Source organism: Prunus avium, chromosome 6 (genome assembly GCF_965620075.1).
Source record: "Prunus avium chromosome 6, drPruAviu1.hap1.1, whole genome shotgun sequence".
In the NCBI taxonomy this organism is placed as follows: domain Eukaryota; kingdom Viridiplantae; phylum Streptophyta; class Magnoliopsida; order Rosales; family Rosaceae; genus Prunus; species Prunus avium.
Genome location: NC_142289.1, coordinates 2,701,133 through 2,711,094, shown reverse-complemented (window position 1 = coordinate 2,711,094; position 9,962 = coordinate 2,701,133).

The window sequence follows — 9,962 nt, the reverse complement described above, 5'->3', positions numbered from 1 at the left end:
ATTTTCTACATATAGGACATATGTGCGTTGTACTCTTTTCCCTTGGACTAGGTTTTTGTCCCACTGGGTTTTTCCTATCAAGGTTTTAATGAGGCAGCATTAAATATCATTTTGTACCCTTCTAGCTTATGATTTGGTTATGTTTTTGAGTTAAACTTGTGCTTTTAATCCTTTTTGTGTTTATCTTTCAGTTCATTGAGCTTTAGGTAATAATGAGGGCTTTGGATAGTAAATGATGCAATCCATGCATGTTAGGGCCTAATTTGGATGAATGGATGAAGAGCTTAAAGACAAACTCAATTTTGGCTACAGTCCCCTGCCAGCCCAGTTTCGTAGGTCATATTGCAAGCTTTGTTTCAGCAACCTACATAGCTCGGATGAGGCCACATTCTTCATGAAAGTTGTTCCAATGGGTGTGTAATATAACATATCCAAAATTCAGCCCCATTGGATAAATATGGAGTCTGTTACCTAGCAAACACAGAGCCATGCTCAGGATGGATTTTATCAGCGCGCAAAATGAGTTAGCAATTTGTTTTGGCCTTAACTTCCTCCTCCGACCTTGGATTGGCCCAAATGATATATGGCTGGAAAGAAGACATTCTGAACTTCAAGTTTGAGTGCTTAAAGTCTTAATTTGCTTAAGGGAAGCCCAATTCGTAAGCCCTTGAAGTTGCTGGTCATGCTGACCTCAGGATGAGCTATTATTTCTGGTTGGAAGCTTGGTCATGGTGACATGAAGATGAGCTAGGGCTGCTGGTGGGATTTATTAGTGAAGTGCATCAACCATTTCAGATTTTATAATGGAAGTGTTGTATGCATTAGTGAAGTGCATCAACCATTTCAGATTTTATAAAACAAGTGTTGTATGCATTAGCCATACTTAATTCAGATTTTCAGCTTCCTTAGGCCTATATATAGTGAGGTTTCCCAAGCTTGTAAACACACCCCAAGGGGGGGGAGCTCTCAAACACTTCTCTAGAGCTCCCTTCCCTTCTCTCCCTCAAATTCTCTTAGTTTCTCTTTCTAGTTTTCAATTGTTATAATGAGATCTTTGTGCTGAAATTTTCCTTTAAGTCTTTCCAAGTTCTACTTTAATTTTCATTGTTATGTAAATTCTTTTCTTTAGTTTCAAGTTTGATTAGTTTCCAAGTTTCAATTATGATTTTTGTTCTTATTCATTATGCTTATAAGTTAATATGCTAGTTTGAATGATTGATCACCATTTAGGCTTGCATGTTAGCTATCTTGGTTTGAATTAAGAGTAGACACCATACTTTAATTCGAATTGAACTATGAATAGGAAGAGTATGTATGGACATTCGACAACAGGGATTAGATACATGCTTGGTTGTTTAAATTGTTCTTCTATGCTTAATGGGTTCCTAATGCTTAATTTTAGGTTAGACAACAAATGATCAAATTAGGGAATTAGGAACACAAGGTTATGACCACACACCATGGCTTAATCATACATTAGCTAGAATCAATCCGTTAATCTAATTGAACTTGGGAACTTATCTGCTTGAGTTAGTTATTTTCTTTCTTCCTTGTTTTATTTATTTCCCTTCTTTTTCATTTCTGTTTTGTGTAGGGAAAATGAATTGAATCATTCAATCACCAATCCTCGTGGGATCGACCTCGCACTTACATACGCTATACTACCGAACGGCTCGTGCACTTGCGAGTATCACAAGTTGAGGATGCAGCTGAATCCATTTTGGTGCAGCTGAAATCCACACAACAAGTTTTTGGCGCCGTTGCCGGGGATCAGTAACATTGTTTGATTCTATTTGGCTTTCCTACTTTATTTTTTTTTTTTCTTAACTAGACAATTTCAAGTTTTAAAGTTAATGACGTTAATGGACAAGTTGTGTTTGTAGTCCAACAGAAAAGGACAATTGCCCAACAAGCAAGAGAACTGGGTTTAAGTCCCAGCTTACACAACCCATTGGTGCTTGTTGCTTTGAAGCATGGAATTGGACTTGTGTTGATTTTCCCTTTCATTTTTAGTTTTTTTATATATATTTCGTAATCCTTTAATTCCGTTTCAAGTTTTTGTATGTGTTTGTTTTAGCAATGTAAATAGCTCAATAAAAATGGAGAGAGATGGCAACTTCAAAGATAGGAAGTGTGGAGCAGTGGGAGAAGTCGCGACCTCCAAGTGCATCACACTCGACCTAATCGCTTCAAGGGGGAGCATTTCAATCCTTTCTCTTCTTTGAATTATGTTTATTTCCGTCATTGTTTTTACCTTTTGGTCCGCTTTGCGTTCTTTGTTTTTCTATTCTGAATCCAACCATATAAAGAACGTAAAATTTGGACTTACGGTTGGAAAGTTATAGCCTAAAAACTGAACTGAGGTCGAAGCTGAACAACATAGAAACGAATCTGTCCAAATGGTGATAAATAGGTGATAGAAAGTGCTGTTTGTGATTTTCTTTGGTTTCTTGGTTTGTTTCTTTTAGTACAATAATTTATATCGTTTGTTTGAGTTTGTTTAGAGTACTTAGTTCATTTTCGTTTATGGTTTGTTGTTTCATGTTATCTCAATTTGTTTTTGTTTCTTTTTCTTACGAGAATATATTTTTTTTTTTAAATTTTATAAATAAAAAAAATATTTATTTTTCATATGAGCTGACTTATGGTAACTCCAGTGAGCACCTTCGTCAATACAGTGTCTAGGAGTTCTTTAGGCGACACCTTCGGTGTCTAAGAAGTTTGGGTTTTAAGCGGGACCATTGTGACCCCTCCAACCTTCCCGGATCCCCTGGCTGTGTTTTCTGAGGCCCTTAACTGGTCATCCGTGAGTTGCTTGTATATTCGTGTGTTTTTAAATTAAGTTTTTATTATTATTTTATTTTCTTTGTTTTCTTTTCTGTTGAGTCTTTGTTTTTGTTTTGTTTATGTTTTTTTTGTTATGTTAGTTTATTTATTTATTTACGTGGTATGGTTAGTTAGTTTATTTCTGAGTGTTAAAACACATTTTTATTTCAAACATTGCATAAAAACAAAAAAACAAAAAAAAAAAAAAAAAAAAAAAAAAAAAAAAAAAAAAAACAACATCATCATCATTTTCTTCATCATCTTCTTCATCTTCTTCATCTCCATCATCATCATGGCTTGCCTCTATTTTCTCGCACTTGTAGAATCTGCAGCAGCTCCACATGGTCCTCATTTTTTCTCTGCAGTGCTTCCACGTGCTGATTGGCACAGTAGAGCCGCTTCTGCAAGTCCGCCACCATAGCCTTCAAGGAAGCTATTTCCTCGCTCATCGCGGCACACTCCCTTGTCCTCGCCAGTAATCGCATGCCCAAATTGGTAGCGGAGACCGCGTGGAGCACAGTTAAATTGTGGGACTCCTCTACCGCTGCCTTATCAGACCTCTGTGCCACATGCAGATGATCTGTCGGAGTGAGCTTGCTGCTAATCATGCCTCCTAGCAGCACTGCTCTATTCGACAGTGCCTCAGAAAAGTTCGGTATTGCCTCAGCAAAGTTTGAGGCCGTGCCGTGATGATATGTGGAGTTTGGGAAGACAGGAGTTGGAGGAGCCCTTGTCTGGGCATTCGGTGGTGCAAGTGAGAGCTCAAGGTTGAGATCATCAAGGTGAGTGCATGAGGATGCCATTTTTTTTTTTTCTGTTTCTGGATTTTTTGATGTTTTTCCTTGAGTTGCAGGAAGAAATGCTGGGTATCATCCGCTTGCAGAGGTGTGGTTTAAATAGACATATGCTGATGAGAGAGAGCCAACACCATTTCGGATTTCCCGGGCATGCTCGACCTAATCACTTCAAGGGGGAGCACCTTTACTTTTACTTTACTTTTCTTTTTTCCGTGTTTTCTGGTGTTTAATGTTTTTGCCCGTTACTTTCATTTTCTAGAGCTTTGTGTTTTTGCTTTTCCCTTTCGGCTATCATCTTTATCTTATTTTAGTTAGGGAAATGTGTTTTCTTTTCCGTTTGTCGTCTTTGTTTTCTTTTTCTTTTTCTTTTTCTTTCTGCAACCTTACTCTTTTATTTCCGAAATAAAATAACGAAAATACAAAAACAACAAAATAAAATAAAAACAACAATAATGCAGTAGGAAATCATTTCTTCTCGGTGCTTGGTGTCTCGACCATTGGAGCTTTGAGTTTGGCCCTCTGGCTATCCTCTTCCGGGGCTTCACGCACAGCTTCTTGGGGCTCATCACTTGAGCTCCCAAAGATCGCAATCTTAGCTTGAGCGTAACTACTCTCGCGATCTGCTTGTTTGCGTTTACCCAGTCGGTCTAGGTCTTCCAGCTGTTTTCGCATGTCGCGAGAGTACAACTCTACCATCTTTGATAGGTTTCTATTCTCGTCCCGCAATACTTCTAGCTGGTGTCGATTCACCTCCACTATCCTTGACCTCTCCCTTTTCAAGCTTTTTATAGCAGTCTGACACTCCTCAACCATACTTCGTTCCGCCGCCAATTGACCTTTCAGCACCTCTACCTCATGGGACTTCGCAAGTAGGCGATGACCCAAACTTGCGACTGTTGCCGTACTCTGCACGCTCAGTGCTAGGGCATCGCTCACGACCCGGTTGTCATCCCTTGTCCCCAGAACACGTATATCTTTAGGGGTCACTAAATTTCTAGCCACTCCAATGGCAACATCGTTGTCCAGGAGTATTGAGTCAGTTACTGTCACAGGCCCCCGTGCGGAAGCAAAGTAGGGCATCCATACTGGTGCCGCTGCTTGGCCTCGTGTCTGAGTCGGTGGAGCTAGGTTGAGATCCAACGAAAATGGGTAGTTAGAGGCCATTTGATTTCTCACTCTCTTTTCTTCTTTCTTTCTTTTCTCTTTTGTGTGTTTCTGAGTTTGTGTTTTTTTTACCCTTTCTTTTTACCTTTTATAGACTTAGTTTGCTAAACCCTAGCCGTTGCGGTTCTGAGTTCTGTGCGGCCCTTACGGCTTATCTCTATATGTCGCCGCACCCGTTTCCCAACCCCCCTTAATTGCATTTTCACCTTTCACCACCTTCTAGTGAAAAAGTCGTCCCGCTTCACCTAAGAAGCCAATAATTCTGGCTTGGGGGATGTGACAGCTGCTTCTGCGCGGCGACACGTCCCTCACCCCTTTCACCCGTGACTTCCCAGGAACCAAGGCATCAGGGACCACACACTTTCTTTTCAGAAATCCCGCCTTTGCGCTCCCAATTCAAGTTTCATTTTATTTAAAAAAAAATAATAATAATAATAATAACAAACGTGTGGGCTTCAGATTTCATTGTGGGTCGGGTTTTTACCATTGTTTTGGTTTCAAAGTGGGTTAAATTCACCGTGGTTTGTGTTTCGAAATTGTGGGCTTTGGGCTTCAAAATTTTTTTGGGTTTCGGAATTGTGTGATTAGGGTTTACTGTTTCATTTTTTTGTTTGTTTGTTTGTTTGTGTTGTAATTTTTATTTTATAATTATTTTGTTTTTGTTTTCTTTTGTGATTTTGTGATTTTTTATTTATTTGCTTTAATACCTTTCATTTGTTGTTATGACATTGTTTGTGGCTAATTTTTAAACATTGAGGACAATGTTCATTTCTAGGTTTGGGGGTATTGGAGTTTAGCATGTAAAATTGGTTTTTCCTTAATTTAATTTAAATTTTTTTTTATTTGCTTGTTTTTATTTTTTTATTTTGTTAAGTCTTGCTTTTATTTTGATTTTGATTTTGATTTTGATTTTGATTTTATTCACTTTCCGAACATATTTGATGAGATTGTGATAAATGTTTGCATGACTTAAATGAAAATTGAATTTTATTTATTTATTTATTTTTTTTTCCTTGTAAATTTTTATTGTAAAAAAAAAATAAATAATTAATTGATTAATTTGGCATCGTTCTAACATGATATGTTCGAAACCTTCTTTGCACTTGCCATTTGTTTCATAATTCTCCAATTAAAGGATTTGTATGACCCAAAGAATTGTATCAAGCATAAATTAGACTTATATAACCATAAATGTGAGCTTTTGAGCCTTGTGCTTCATTTCATGAGTGTTATACACATACTCTTATTTTCTTGTCATCAAAGTTGTTGTTTGATCTCATTATTCATTGATTTGGTTGAATATTTAAAAGTCATTCATTCTTTTGCAATTCGATTTCATGACATTTAAGAAATGATATTAAGGCCCTCTTTGGATCGTTTGTGCCTTTCAAGCTAACCTTATGCATGCTTAAGCATGATTTTCCATTGTTAACCATTTTGAGCCTACATGTAAACCTTTTCTTTCATTTACCAATTTTATTTCCTCGCCTTAGCCCGAAAAACAAATATTTACCTTTCTAAGGAACTCATAGGGAATGGGTGTTACATTTCGAAAAAGAAAAAAAAAAAAAAATCACACAATTGGTGAAAGAAAAGAGAAAAGTTGTAATTAAGTGGTGGTTGAATGAAATTTCATTTTTGGGTTTCATTTTTGGGCCTTCAAAATAAATTGGTGGTTGTTCAGGAAAGGAGTGAATCAATGTAAATGAAGGTATAAGGAGTTTTGATCATGTAAAAGAAAAATAAATTCTCATTGTGATGATTCGAAGTCTTGTAAACAATTGTTTTATGCTCTTATATTTTGAGTTCCTTGGACTTTGTTTTATCCATACCTTTCATTTCTTACTCACCTTACACCCTTGGCCCCATTACAACCTATGTTAAAGACCTAAATTGATCTTAAATGTCATGTGGTTGAATTGCATTCATTTTTCTACTTTTAAGTGTTTGACATCCTTCTTGAGATCATATTAATGCAAGTTCTTCATCTTTCTATTTCGAGTTAAGTCTTTATGGTTTAACTCTAATCTCATGTTTATAACTGAGTGTTGCATTATAGCCCTCTTCCGAGTGATTCATTTGTGAGAGGACAACTTTGGTGAGATTTGAAGTTGAACTTGTGCTTTGTATGATTTTTGAAATTGTGTGAAAACTAAGATTGGGGAATTTGTTGCATTTGGCTATCACACTACCACACTTTGAGCATATTATGTTTTGAACTTTGCCGCTTTGTGAATAATGTTTAAAATTGAGCTTTTATTGTTAAAACTTTTGAGTCATGTGCATGAGTCATTTCTCTTCAGAAAATGTTCGGAAAGATTGTTTTGAGTTCTTTTTATTTTTGTAATTTTTTTGTTTTGTTTTGTTTTTTTTGTTTTGTTTTTGTTAATGTAATTATTATTATTTTTTTTGTTTTTTATTTTGCTTAAAGACTAACAATCTTTTAAGTTTTCTAATTACCTTGTTTTACAGAGTCAGTAAAACGTTTGTGGGTATCGTATCTGTTAAACCCTCAGGAGACACAACTCCTCCTACTAGGGATGCCTAGAGGTTTAAAGGCTTGTTGCATATGCTCAATGCAATCGAGTTACCTACGAAAGTGGTCTAGTTAACTTCTTGTTTGTTTTTATCTTTGTTTTCCTTTTGTTTTGCTCGAGGACTAGCAAAATCTAGGTTTGGGGGTATTTGATCGGTGCATATTTACATATCATTTTGTACCCTTCTAGCTTATGATTTGGTTATGTTTTTGAGTTAAACTTGTGCTTTTAATCCTTTTTGTGTTTATCTTTCAGTTCATTGAGCTTTAGGTAATAATGAGGGCTTTGGATAGTAAATGATGCAATCCATGCATGTTAGGGCCTAATTTGGATGAATGGATGAAGAGCTTAAAGACAAACTCAATTTTGGCTACAGTCCCCTGCCAGCCCAGTTTCGTAGGTCATATTGCAAGCTTTGTTTCAGCAACCTACATAGCTCGGATGAGGCCACATTCTTCATGAAAGTTGTTCCAATGGGTGTGTAATATAACATATCCAAAATTCAGCCCCATTGGATAAATATGGAGTCTGTTACCTAGCAAACACAGAGCCATGCTCAGGATGGATTTTATCAGCGCGCAAAATGAGTTAGCAATTTGTTTTGGCCTTAACTTCCTCCTCCGACCTTGGATTGGCCCAAATGATATATGGCTGGAAAGAAGACATTCTGAACTTCAAGTTTGAGTGCTTAAAGTCTTAATTTGCTTAAGGGAAGCCCAATTCGTAAGCCCTTGAAGTTGCTGGTCATGCTGACCTCAGGATGAGCTATTATTTCTGGTTGGAAGCTTGGTCATGGTGACATGAAGATGAGCTAGGGCTGCTGGTGGGATTTATTAGTGAAGTGCATCAACCATTTCAGATTTTATAATGGAAGTGTTGTATGCATTAGTGAAGTGCATCAACCATTTCAGATTTTATAAAACAAGTGTTGTATGCATTAGCCATACTTAATTCAGATTTTCAGCTTCCTTAGGCCTATATATAGTGAGGTTTCCCAAGCTTGTAAACACACCCCAAGGGGGGGGAGCTCTCAAACACTTCTCTAGAGCTCCCTTCCCTTCTCTCCCTCAAATTCTCTTAGTTTCTCTTTCTAGTTTTCAATTGTTATAATGAGATCTTTGTGCTGAAATTTTCCTTTAAGTCTTTCCAAGTTCTACTTTAATTTTCATTGTTATGTAAATTCTTTTCTTTAGTTTCAAGTTTGATTAGTTTCCAAGTTTCAATTATGATTTTTGTTCTTATTCATTATGCTTATAAGTTAATATGCTAGTTTGAATGATTGATCACCATTTAGGCTTGCATGTTAGCTATCTTGGTTTGAATTAAGAGTAGACACCATACTTTAATTCGAATTGAACTATGAATAGGAAGAGTATGTATGGACATTCGACAACAGGGATTAGATACATGCTTGGTTGTTTAAATTGTTCTTCTATGCTTAATGGGTTCCTAATGCTTAATTTTAGGTTAGACAACAAATGATCAAATTAGGGAATTAGGAACACAAGGTTATGACCACACACCATGGCTTAATCATACATTAGCTAGAATCAATCCGTTAATCTAATTGAACTTGGGAACTTATCTGCTTGAGTTAGTTATTTTCTTTCTTCCTTGTTTTATTTATTTCCCTTCTTTTTCATTTCTGTTTTGTGTAGGGAAAATGAATTGAATCATTCAATCACCAATCCTCGTGGGATCGACCTCGCACTTACATACGCTATACTACCGAACGGCTCGTGCACTTGCGAGTATCACAAGTTGAGGATGCAGCTGAATCCATTTTGGTGCAGCTGAAATCCACACAACAGACATCCAAGGGGGAGTGTTGTAAATGCATGAGTTGGTGGATGACCACCATACCTCTTAGCATTCACCCTTTCTAATTCTATGTAACCTATATACTAAATACCATAGTTATGGGCTTGTAACTTATGAGTTGTTAATGTCTTCTTACCATTTTAAGCCTATAAATAAGAGGTCTTATCAAGATGAGAAATACAAGTTGATTGAACAATTTCTATTGTCTTCCTCTACTTTCCAATTCTCTCTACAATTTCACCTTAGTTATATAACAACTAGTCTCTGTTATTCGTGTAGTTTGTATGAGTTTAGTATGTTATCGCCCTTCTCAATAGGAAATGTCCTAAAAAAATTTCAAATTTTGACTAGTCAAAGCCAATTGAAAAAGTTGTAAGTCTCACACAAAATACACGTGATACATGACTCACCAATATAAAAATGAGAACTGGAGATGACACATTGCATCTAAGAGCTCCATCAACAAATCAAATTACAATACGTGTTTTTGGTGATTTTTATTAGGGGAATACGTGTTTTTTTTAGAGGAAGTAGAAAATTTCATTAAATTGTCAAACGTTACAGACTTGAGCACGTGGCCTCATTAAAATCTTGCCCAAGAAAACTCAGTAGGACAAAAACTAAGACGAAGGAAGAAGAGTGACACACGCTCCATAAAGGTTACAAACAAAAACTCATGATAAAACCAAGTTATCAACATCAACTTGAAGAAACACATTGAGCCATGGAGGACCCTCTTCAAGCCAAACATCTGTAGACACACTACCTAAAGTAAACTTAGCAAGTCTATCAGCCACATTATTGCACAATATGGGAA